The following is an 11301-nucleotide window of genomic DNA, read 5'->3' on the forward strand; positions in this document are numbered from 1 at the left end:
ACAGTTTATAAAAATAGAGGTCAAAGATACATCGGGTAGAATACTGAAGGAAACCAAACTGGGAAATCAGGAAGTAGAGATATCAATTAAAATATTCTCTATATGGAGCCTTAATATATTTAATATAACATGGTTTACACAAAGGTATCCTTAACGTCAAGTAAAATGATTCCTTTCCAGGACTAGCCTGATCTTGTTTATGAAGAAAACATGATACCACAGCTTTGTGAGATTTTTTCCTAAAAATCTTTGATGTACAAAAAAAAAGAAATTTTGATATCAGTGAAACTGTCAAAAATATCAGGACAAACTCTATATCCAGGCTTCTCAGGTAAATTATGAATCAGAATTAACCCACAACTGACTCTGACTTTCTGAATTGATGATACAGACCTGCTTCTTGATTCTAGTACAGCACTGGCATCAACCTACACAGTAGGGCAATACAATGGAGTTGTCAGCCAGGCAAGCTTACAGTGTAACTACAGGCCTGGTACTTATTAATTGTGGGAACATGGGACAATTAGTCAACTTCTATGAATGAGTGAGAACTGCTTAATTAGTAAATAACAGGTTATAATACTACAAACACTTTCAAAGTCATTCCGATGACTTTAACAAACAAGTGTTAGATACAATTGTCTATCCTAGACTGGAACACTCAACAAATATTTGTTCCTTTCATTTTCATTCTATAATTAGCTATCATACATTCTTTTTTACTCTATAAAATCCTACCTTTTAAAATTGTCATCCATAGAATCTTCATCCACTATTAAAGAAAAGAGTAAAATACGTATTTAATTAAGAATAGAAAATATAAAATATTAAAAGTGTATGAGTCTGATGCTTTTTTATAGAGTATTATGGAGCAGTCATAAATGTACATAGCAAATTTCCATATATGGAGCCTTTTCTAGAGTGAAAATTATATTTTTGATAGGCAATTAATTCATCAAGAACTCTTCAGTATCATACATTGTACTTTTTAAATGCAAGGAAGATGCATGGGATTTATCAAAATTTGATACCTAAAAATAAAAGTAAACAGTCCCATGACTGTACTTTTATCTAAAAGTTACACGATGGACAGAAAACAATATCATTAGCAGATTCAGGAGCATAGAGATGAAAGTGTCAAACAAATAGCATGATTTTTCTGGACTAATTGCACTAGGAATAATTATCAGAGAATATTCTTAAGCTGTTATGATACACAATAGCACCAGATTTTCCGTCAAAACTGCTCAGATTAAAATGAAACCCTTTACCAAAGGAAGGTGGATGCATGGACAGTGTACTTTGCTGCATGGCAAAACTCAAGAAAACAGACCAGGGACTGGAATGCTTACATAGACATTCCAGGTTAAATTTGAGGAGAGCTAAACAGAAATTGATACGTTTACCCTTATTAATCTGTTCTGGTGAAGATATTATTCTCTTATTTCCAGATGCTTTCTCTCTTATGTCTTATACAAACAAGGCGTTACCTCCAATGCAGGTGGTGTGTGTGTGGGACACTAAAAAGATGACATCCTTTAGAGTTTGTACATTCTGGTATATACTTTGTTGTCATAGGAAAACTTAGAAGTACTAGGGAGGTAGCAGCAAGTTGTCATGTAGAAATAGCTGATATGAGAAAGTATTAAAGTAAACTATTATGCTTTCAGAATGTGCCAACCATTGTCTCTCTGATGAGAGAAAAAGTCCTTTCCAATGCATTTAAATTATGAAACAAAACAATTTGACTCTTTCGGCATTTCCCCCAAGAGAAAATCTACTGATAGGATACAGAATGGAGCTTAATGGTAGTGTGTTGCATAGAATGCATGAATCCTGGGTTCCATCCCTAGAACTGAAATAAAAATAGTAATAAAAATAATAAAAATTTTAAAAGTATGTCAGTTCTGTTAAAATTAAATAGTCTGATTTTATACTCTTCTATGAAAATATTAGAATTACTTTTTAGATTATTTGAAGTACATCATTAATTTGTAATGGCAAAAATGTAAAGCATGTAGTATGAATAAATCTGAAGGGGCTTATACAAAGAAGGGGACATAATTTTAGACAATGTTGGATTTGCTAAATTTAAAGCACTTATGGAATTATTTTACTCAATATACTACCTCAAGCAGTTTGCAATGTAATTATTTTTTCTTTGTTTTTATTGATTCTTTTAATTTAAACATAAGGATTCATTTTGATCAAATTCTACAGCTTTGTTTTTTCTTTTAAATTCAGTCCCCAGTAGATACCTTTTTTCTCCCCCCTTGCTTTGTTTCCTTTCATCTACTGTACTGAACTGTTATTTTTATCCTTTTTTTTTTTAAAAAAAAAATTAGTACCTTGGGGACATACATGTTGACGAGATTCACTATGGAGCAGTCATAAATGTACATAGCAAATTTCATTGAGATTCTCTTTTAGTCAGATTTTTTATTGCTATGACTACAGGACCTGATCAGAACAATTATGGTGGGGAAAGAGTTTATTTGAAGGTTTCAGATGTCTCAGTCTATAGACTGCCAACTCCATTCCCTGGGACTCGAGATGAGGCTGAACATCATGGTGGAAGAGTAAGGCATAGGGAAGCAGCTCACTTGTTGAACTTTCAGAAAACAGGGAGAGACTCTACTCACCAGATATAAAATATCAAAGGCAAACCTCTAATGACACACATCCTTAGCTGCACTTTACCTGCCTTCAGTTACCACCCAGTTAATCTCATCAGGGGATTAATTCACTGACTGGGTTAAGACTCTCATAGCTCAATCGTTTCCCCTCTAAACATTCTTACATTATATCACACATGAGCTTTTTGGGGACACCTCACATCCAAACCATCAAAGATTCATTCTGACAACTGAAAAGGAGATAATTTCAATTCATGTTTACTACTCGATTTCTAGAAAGTTTTCCTATAGCAAGGCTGTAAAATACTTTTTGATGACCATTGTATAAACTGTGACTCCTTGAGATTGTCAGATTCCACTGAGAAGATTTTATCTGGTCCCAGTAGAGTAGGATATTACAGTTAAAACTGTGTTGTACAGCATGATCCAATTTTTTTTCAATCCTTTTCATTATGTGGCAAATCTTTATAGACTTCCTGCTTTTTCTGCATGTAATCAATATGCCCTCATGTCCTATATTGGTGAACAAAAGTTGGAAAACAAGGGCTATAAATGTAGCCCCTCATAGACAATGTGCCTATATCACATGATGTAATGTATTCAATCACTAGCACCTCAAAAGAAAGAAAAACTAAAAAGTATTTTGTAAATGACTACATTTAATTATGTTGGAACTTTAATATTTTAAATATACTATACTTTTCCAAATATAAGGTTACTCTGAAAAAAAATATTCCAGATATAACAGAGATCAGTGGTTGGAAGGGGTTACGTGTGTGTTGAGGTGATTAGGAAGAGGATAAGGACAATAAAACATTTTGTTTCTGAAGCTACAACTATGAAAACATGCTATTATCCATTTTTCTAAAAACCACAGGTTGTATAGCACTAAGAAAGAATCCTAGTATACATTAAATATGTGAGTGATAATAATGTATAAATGTAGGCTCATCATTGGTAGCAAGAGTATGCCCCTAGTAGTGGACATTGATAATGGAGGAGGACTGTGAAAGTAAAGGAAGTACAGAAGAAAATATCTCTGTACCTTCCATATTTTTCTGTGAATTTAAAACTATGTATTAGGGACCAAGGATACACCTCAGTGGCAGAGCACTTACCTGGATGCATAATGCCCTAGATTTGATTACAGTACTGTACACACAAAAAGATACTAAATCAAAAAATAAGATACTCACTGAGCTGACCATTAATAGTTAATATATATTATAGCAAGGCAGTCACCCCCAAATTGGTGATAAAGATCAAAGCAATAGAATATTGGTATTCTCAGAAGTTGAAGAAATTGAAAATACATAGATGAATAATTTAATTACATATTTATGCAAGAAAATAGTTTAAAATGCCAGAGTATTTCACCTCATTTTAATGAGACAACTCATTTTTAGTGACACAAATAACTATTTTTTATTTACTAAATACATTCAACTTATAGAAAAAAATATTAGAAAATACATTTGCTCTTTGGAGCAATCTCAATTCACATTTTGGGTAGATACCTGGAGTTCAGACATTCGCTACATCCCTGGGCACACAGATTATAGTTCTTTTTTTTTTAAAGAGAGAGAGAGAGAGAGAGAGAGAGAGAGAGAGAGAGAGAGAGAGAATTTTATTATTTATTTATTTTTTTTAGTTTTTGGTGGACACAGCATCTTTGTTTTTATGTGGTGCTAAGGATTGAACCCGGGTTGCACGCATGCCAGGCCAGCGCACTACCGCTTGAGCCACATCCCCAGCCCACACAGACTATAGTTCTACAGGCAGAATATATGACTTTTTGGCACAACCCTCATAATGCCATAGTTCTGCAGGTATGAAGGGCTTGCTACTATGCAGGCATTGACCATTGCCCTGGGCACAGACTAGGAGTGTGTGTGCACATACAACTCATGTAGAAGAAATTCTTGACTAGATTTTGCTTTGTGTTTCTTTCTTTTTAATTATTAACTTTGTCATTTTGTTTCATTACTTTTATCTTATTGTCATAATTTAATAGAATTTTTAAAATTTTCTTCCAATTTCTCATTCTTCCTTTTTTGAAAATTAATTTTACTTTTATGAACCTTTAACAATTTAGTGGATCCTAAATATTTTATCCCTTTCTTCTCTGTTGTTACTGGTGTTCCTTTTTTTTTTCTTGTTGATTATTTCTTTATACCTATATCTAGTTTGCCTTCATGCTGTATTATTGTTGTTTGTCTTCTTCCATCTGCATTGGGGATCCAGCCCCATTCCTTGAACACATTGGCAGGTACTTTGCAACTTCTAAAAACCCACAGCAAAGGTAAGAAAAAATGCATCTCACTTTCCACCGAAGACATACATTCCCACTTATAACTTGGCAGGTACTTCAAGTCAAATAACAGGGTAAATAAAAGCCCCCAGCTGACATGTACCCATGTTGGTATGGATCGAATGTACTATAATCCAGTGTCTGGCAGCCACCCTCATAGCATGAGCAGAGAGAGGTGAAACAACTCTGTTTACAGAGTTGTGCAGGTATGAAGTCTGCACCTAGCAGAATCTCAGCCTAGGTTGTTGGAGGCCATGACCAAGTCAAGATGGTGCCTGACAGTTTGCCAGGAGGAGTGGCTTGTGAGGCAATGCCACCAAGCCATCAAGATAGTGAGGACTCCTTATTGGCTGATTGCTGTATCTGTAGGGGAGCAATGCAATGATTGGATGATGCTGATTAAGTCATGCTTTATGTAAGTCAGTTAGATATATATACCCCTGCTGTTCCGCAATAAAGCAGTTACCTTCAGTTACCTTCAGTTCCCACTTCAACCTTCAGTTGCTTGTCACCTCTCGGTTACTTTGCCCTGCTGGACTGTGGCACTAGGTCTCTCCCATGCCTTTGCAGATGGAAAATTAATGACAAGGCTACAGTAATGACCACAAAAAATGCAGCCCACATAATCCACTGCCTACATCATGTGACTCCATTCTCACAAGATTGACAAAAAGAGTTGGTCCTTCAGGCTATGATAGTACAAACTGTGACAAAATCCATGAGTCATAGTCAGGGAAAACATAAAAGTCTATAATAAAAAATCTATAATTTGGAAATAATCTTGACAAAATAAACCAATAGCCCAGGATACATCATCAAGAGAACGTTATTTCCTAAGAAGACTCTCACATAAATGTGGAAGAAACATACATCCCCACAGATGCACAAAATTTAGCACAAATATAAGAAAGATGAACAAATAAGGTAACATGGATCCTCCAAAAGTTCGTAACTCTCTAGCAACTGATTCCAATGACACTGCAGTAGACAAAATGACAGAAAAAGGATTAAAAAGATATTAAAAATAATGTATGAATTCAAAGATGATACAAATAGAAGATGAATTAAGTAATAAGCATTAGAGAACAGTGCAAAAATAGAGCTTCTGAAAAGCATTAGAGAACAGTGCAAAAATAGAGCTTCTGAAAAGAAATCAAACAGCAATCTTGGAAATAAATAGCTTAATATTTCAGATTAAAAAAATAAATCGAAGTTTTAATCATAGACTAGAGTAAGCAGAATAAAAAATAGCAGAGTTGGAAGGCAATGATGAATGTCACCTTTAGTTAGTTATGACAACAAAAAGAAGAAGAAACAGAATATACAAAGTTCTTGGTACCTGATTTATAAACTAAACTCATGAATTATGAACATAGACAATGGTGTATTAGTACAGGCTTATAGGCAATGCAATTTATTTGGAGAAAAAAATAGAGAAAATTTCTTAAATTTTTTTAATGCTATGGATGTCTAGATATAGGAAGCATTTAGAACACCAAATGGACATGACCAGAATAGAACTTCTCCATATTTGTTTATAAAAATTGCCAAAAGTACATTAAAAGCTGTAAAAAAGACCAAAGAACTTATAGAATAAACTCATAAGAAGAACATAAGAGTTATCAACAGAAACTTTGAAGGCCAAGGAACATGAAATGGTATATTTCAAGCCCTTAAGAGAAAAGAAAGAAACAAAGACAAAAACTTAAGATGGATGGAGAGGGTGGCTATTATGTTAAGCAGAATAAGTCAGAAACAGAAATCAAATATCACATTCTCTATAACATGTGTAATTTGAAAACAAATCAATAATGGCTAGGAAATATAAAAGGAGTTATTAGGGAAGAGGGAAGGTAACAAGGGATGAAGAAATGAAGGGACAGATAGAAATGGAAGTAGGGAAAGTGGTTGGGATTCAAGTACTATTTACATATGTATGGAAATATCACTGTAAAATCCACGAATTTGTATTCAGAGTAAGAGCTGATATCTATAGTAAAAATAGAACATCTGTTTTTATTAGGAGTCCACTTTGCTACAATGTCATTACATAGGAAAGACAACATGCTAATTTGAATTTTTTTTACTTATTTATGCACATAAATATAAGATTTCAGGGGCCAAGATTAAGTTAGCCTAAAATTTCTTCAGACAATATCATTTCAGATTATAAATTTTCTACAATTAATGGTTTAAATAATCATGAATTCTAGATTATTAAGAAAAAAATTAAGAACAATATGAATGTAACACATTAATTTTTCCACTGCTCCTTTGCAATCCAAACTTTCTTACTCCTATTTATTTACTTACTTTGGTACCAGGAATTGAGCCCAGGAGAGCTTAACCACTGACAGACAGCCCAGTCCTTTTGTAATTTTTGAGAAAGTGTCTTTCTAAGTTGCTAAGGGCCTTGCTAAATTGCTGAGGTTGATTTTGAACTTGCAGTCCTCTTGCCTCAGCCTCCTGAGCCACCCGATTACAGGCTTGCCAACACTGCACCTGCCATACTCTTACTTTTCTTATATAAGCCATGAATACCATGATCAATTCACTTTCAGAAGTCTTACCTGGGTTGATGTTTTCAGGATGTTTAGATTCTACTTTCATATATTGAAGAATTAATTCCTTGAGGCTATAGATAAAAAATTAATCAAATTAGCATTTTAATATTATATAAAACCATAACCAAACATTCAATATATAATAGTATTTTAAACAATATTAGATCTTATATCAGAACTTTATAATATGCACTTGAAATTTGTAAGCCCAGAAATTTTATTAACTTGACAATTATTTGTAAATTGTTTGGTTTTCTTTTGTTCTTGAGATGGGATTTCACAATGATGCACAGGCTATTCTGGAACTCCTTGGTTCAAGCAATTCTCCTGCCTCATTCTCTCCCCCAAGTAGCTGTGGTAAATACACATGCCATTGCACCCATAAGCTTATATTAAGAAAACAAAGTAAGATATAATGATCATAAATTGAGAACAATATAGGTGAGTATATTAACTGATATAGCTAGAACTCAGAAAATGTCATGTAAATAATAGCTCTTTCTTCTTGCACAATTTCTCTTAAAATTAAGGGCTTCTTCTAAAAAATAAGGGTTGTACCACTTTAGTTTACAAAGTTGTTAGAAACACTCAATGAGGTAATATTAAAACATGTCAAAAGAAATAGGAATATAATGACATAATTTGATCTTTTTATTCAACTATAATTGGAATTCCAAATAAACCAATGTGTATTCTTCACAGGTTCTAATATTCAAGTGTTGAAATTACTGAAAAATGCTTTTGAGTTTTAATTTTGTTTATTGATTGTAGTCTTTTTTGTGCTTTATGTCTCAGGGTAAATTAGACATAAATAATCCATAAGAATTTATTAATAAGTATGATATCTCTTTAGAGAATATATTCATCCTCTATTGTGAAACTAATCAATAACACCAAAAATGGGAAATTAACCAATGCCAAGAATTGGTTTGGACTGCTATTAATTCTTCTCCACCTAGTTGAAAAGAATCAACGGATAATTTTTAGAGGAAGCTAAATCTCCATGTCGACCTCTGACTTGGAAGACCAAATCCTCTTTACACATGGATACTAATAAGTCATAATGGGCTTAGCACTCTTAGATTCAATGAATATACTTTAAGCTCAGAGAACTTATCTCTTCCTTGTAAGGGAGAACTTGATATGTGCTGAAAACTTTAGACTGATTGTAATAGTTGAGAAATTTTCTTACTTTGGAAAGCAAATCACTAGACACATCCAACCTGGGAAACATTAATATTGGGCCTCCTGCTGTAAAAGAAAATATACTTCAAGGGATGAGAGGTTTCGAGGAACAGATCTTTTCGGAAAGATGATTGGAAATTCTCATCTCTTCAGTGATATTATTTGAAGCTATCTGATAGTTCTGAATGATTAGTTTATGCAATAAAAGACAAAGTCCTCAAAGGATAATGCACCAGGAAGGTCTAGGCTAACATGGGGGTTGTTCCACATAAAGGTTTGAGTTGTGGGACAGGGCCAGAGTTCTTAATATGTGTGTGGCTAAAGCTAGGAGGCCAAGTTGCCAAAACAGAATTCTGCTGTTTGGGAATAATAGCTGAATAAACAAGTATATGTATATATGAACTAAAAATAGCATTGTAACTTTTAAATCTAAGTGTGCATTACCATGAATACTCAGGGATTGGGATCAATCAGGACATTTTGTAGTAAAAGTTAATCATCACCAGACTGAAGAGCCAGTTCTAACAGCAACACCACAGCAACAGAATTGACAGAGAAAAATTAACATTTTAAAAGTCCTTCCACCCCCTCTTTAGACTTTAAGGAAACTCTCAGGTCCTTGGGAAATTAAAGAAGGGTGGTACAAAAGCTAACTTTCATAGGAGAGTAAAAATATTTTCTGCTCAACTGGGCATTTTAAGACCCAAATAGCTAATTATAAAAATCAAAGTGTGACACTATTTCTACTCCACAGTGAGGAGTTATACTTGGAATAAAAGAGATAAGACTGGGAATCATAATGACATAATTTCTTTTTTTAAAGAATCCTAAGATGCTGACTAGTGATGTATCTCAGTGGTAGAGCAACTTACTAGCATGAATAAGGGAAAAAGTAAAAAAAAAAAAAAGAAAGGAGAAGAAAGGAACCTCTGAGAAGACTCTTACATTCATCACTATTTTTGTCTAGACATTTGCAGGGTTCCTGGCTGATGAAGTCTAATTACTCATTATCATTCCACATATAGCTGTACTATAAAATCTCACCTCATGTGTAAAATGCAATAGTTTTAATTATTTTCAGCCTCCAATCAATATTGATTAGTATTTTAATGTATTTACTTACCTACTATCACCACTAGCAATAGCATAAGCTAATGCCATCTTCCCAAAGTTATCTGCAGCAGAGACATCAATACCACTCTGAAGAAGCATCTCAACTATGTGTTTTGATTTTTGTTCCAAAGCAAACATGAGGGCTGTTCTATAATAAGAGAGATAACTTCAACTTTAAGTATTTTAATAAAGTTATTCAAAGAGCTAATTTATAATATTTTCCCAATTCGACATCTTACTTTACAGATACTAATAGACATAAACATCTAAGAGAACAAATATTCACTTTTGCAAGTCATCTCAAAGTCTAAAAGGAAAAAAAAAAAGAAAATCTCTTTTCCTAATGAGGGAGATGTTAACAAACTTAAAATCCTTCAATGGACAGTAACTATGATGAAGTCATTTATCTGAAATTAGTACAACTTTCAATGAAGAAAGTTCCATTTCCTTCCTAATGTGACACAATATACTGTAACTCACAGTCAGCTAAAGGTCAAGCAGAAAAGGCTATTTGCACACTAATAATAATAATAAAAATAATAGTAATTATTTCAATTAAAGGTACTGATAAGTATTTGCTAGACATTGAATGCAATGCAATATGTACAATTTAACAATCATCCTTCAAGCATGTATTATCATATTTTTCATATCAGGAAATATATTTAGTCAGTATTGTTTTTAAGGTGATGTACTACAAAAGCTAGGAATAAAATCCAACTGTGTGAGAATCTAAGGCTTTTTTTCTCTTTTTCTCCCTCTGTACCTTCCAATTAAAATCAAAAGCACCAAAATATATTAAAAATGAACAGCATTTGGCAGTAGCAATTAATAAACACTTAGGAATAAACTAACATCAGTATTCTACATGGAAAGCAATTCAGAACAGTCAACCAAATAAAAAAATAATTTCCAATGCCTATTTATGATCAATACATCTTTTCCAAAAGAAAAATAAATCAGACACAGAAGTTAAAAATATAATAGAAACCAAAATGTAAACTAAAACTCCATATTTTACAAAACTAATAGTAATAGTAAAACTTTTTAGTTAATACAAAATCATGTGACCAACAAACCAATAACAAATATCTGCCAATAATTTTGAATCATATAAATATACTTATTTGTATTTCTCAATTCAAATAATTGATTTTTTACCTTAATTGTGGTTTGTTTTTTATATCACTCTATTCTAAATATGTTAATATTGACCTTCCCATTAAACTAGTCATTTTTCCTTGAGCGATTGTTACTATATAAATAATATATATATAATATGTATATAAAGTACTATACCTTCCATTCTGGTCAACTGCATGTATATTTGCTTTGTTCTGAATTAATGTTTCAACCATCTGCTGTCTGTTTTGCTCTATGGCAAGTAAAAGTGGTGTATAGCCACTCTGGAAAACAACAAAAAGTTTACAAAATTATTCAACTGAACTGAACCTCTTACAAAGTGCTGTCTGAATATAAGAATATAACAAAT

The sequence above is a fragment of the Ictidomys tridecemlineatus genome, chromosome 1 (assembly GCF_052094955.1).
Source record: "Ictidomys tridecemlineatus isolate mIctTri1 chromosome 1, mIctTri1.hap1, whole genome shotgun sequence".
Taxonomy (NCBI): domain Eukaryota; kingdom Metazoa; phylum Chordata; class Mammalia; order Rodentia; family Sciuridae; genus Ictidomys; species Ictidomys tridecemlineatus.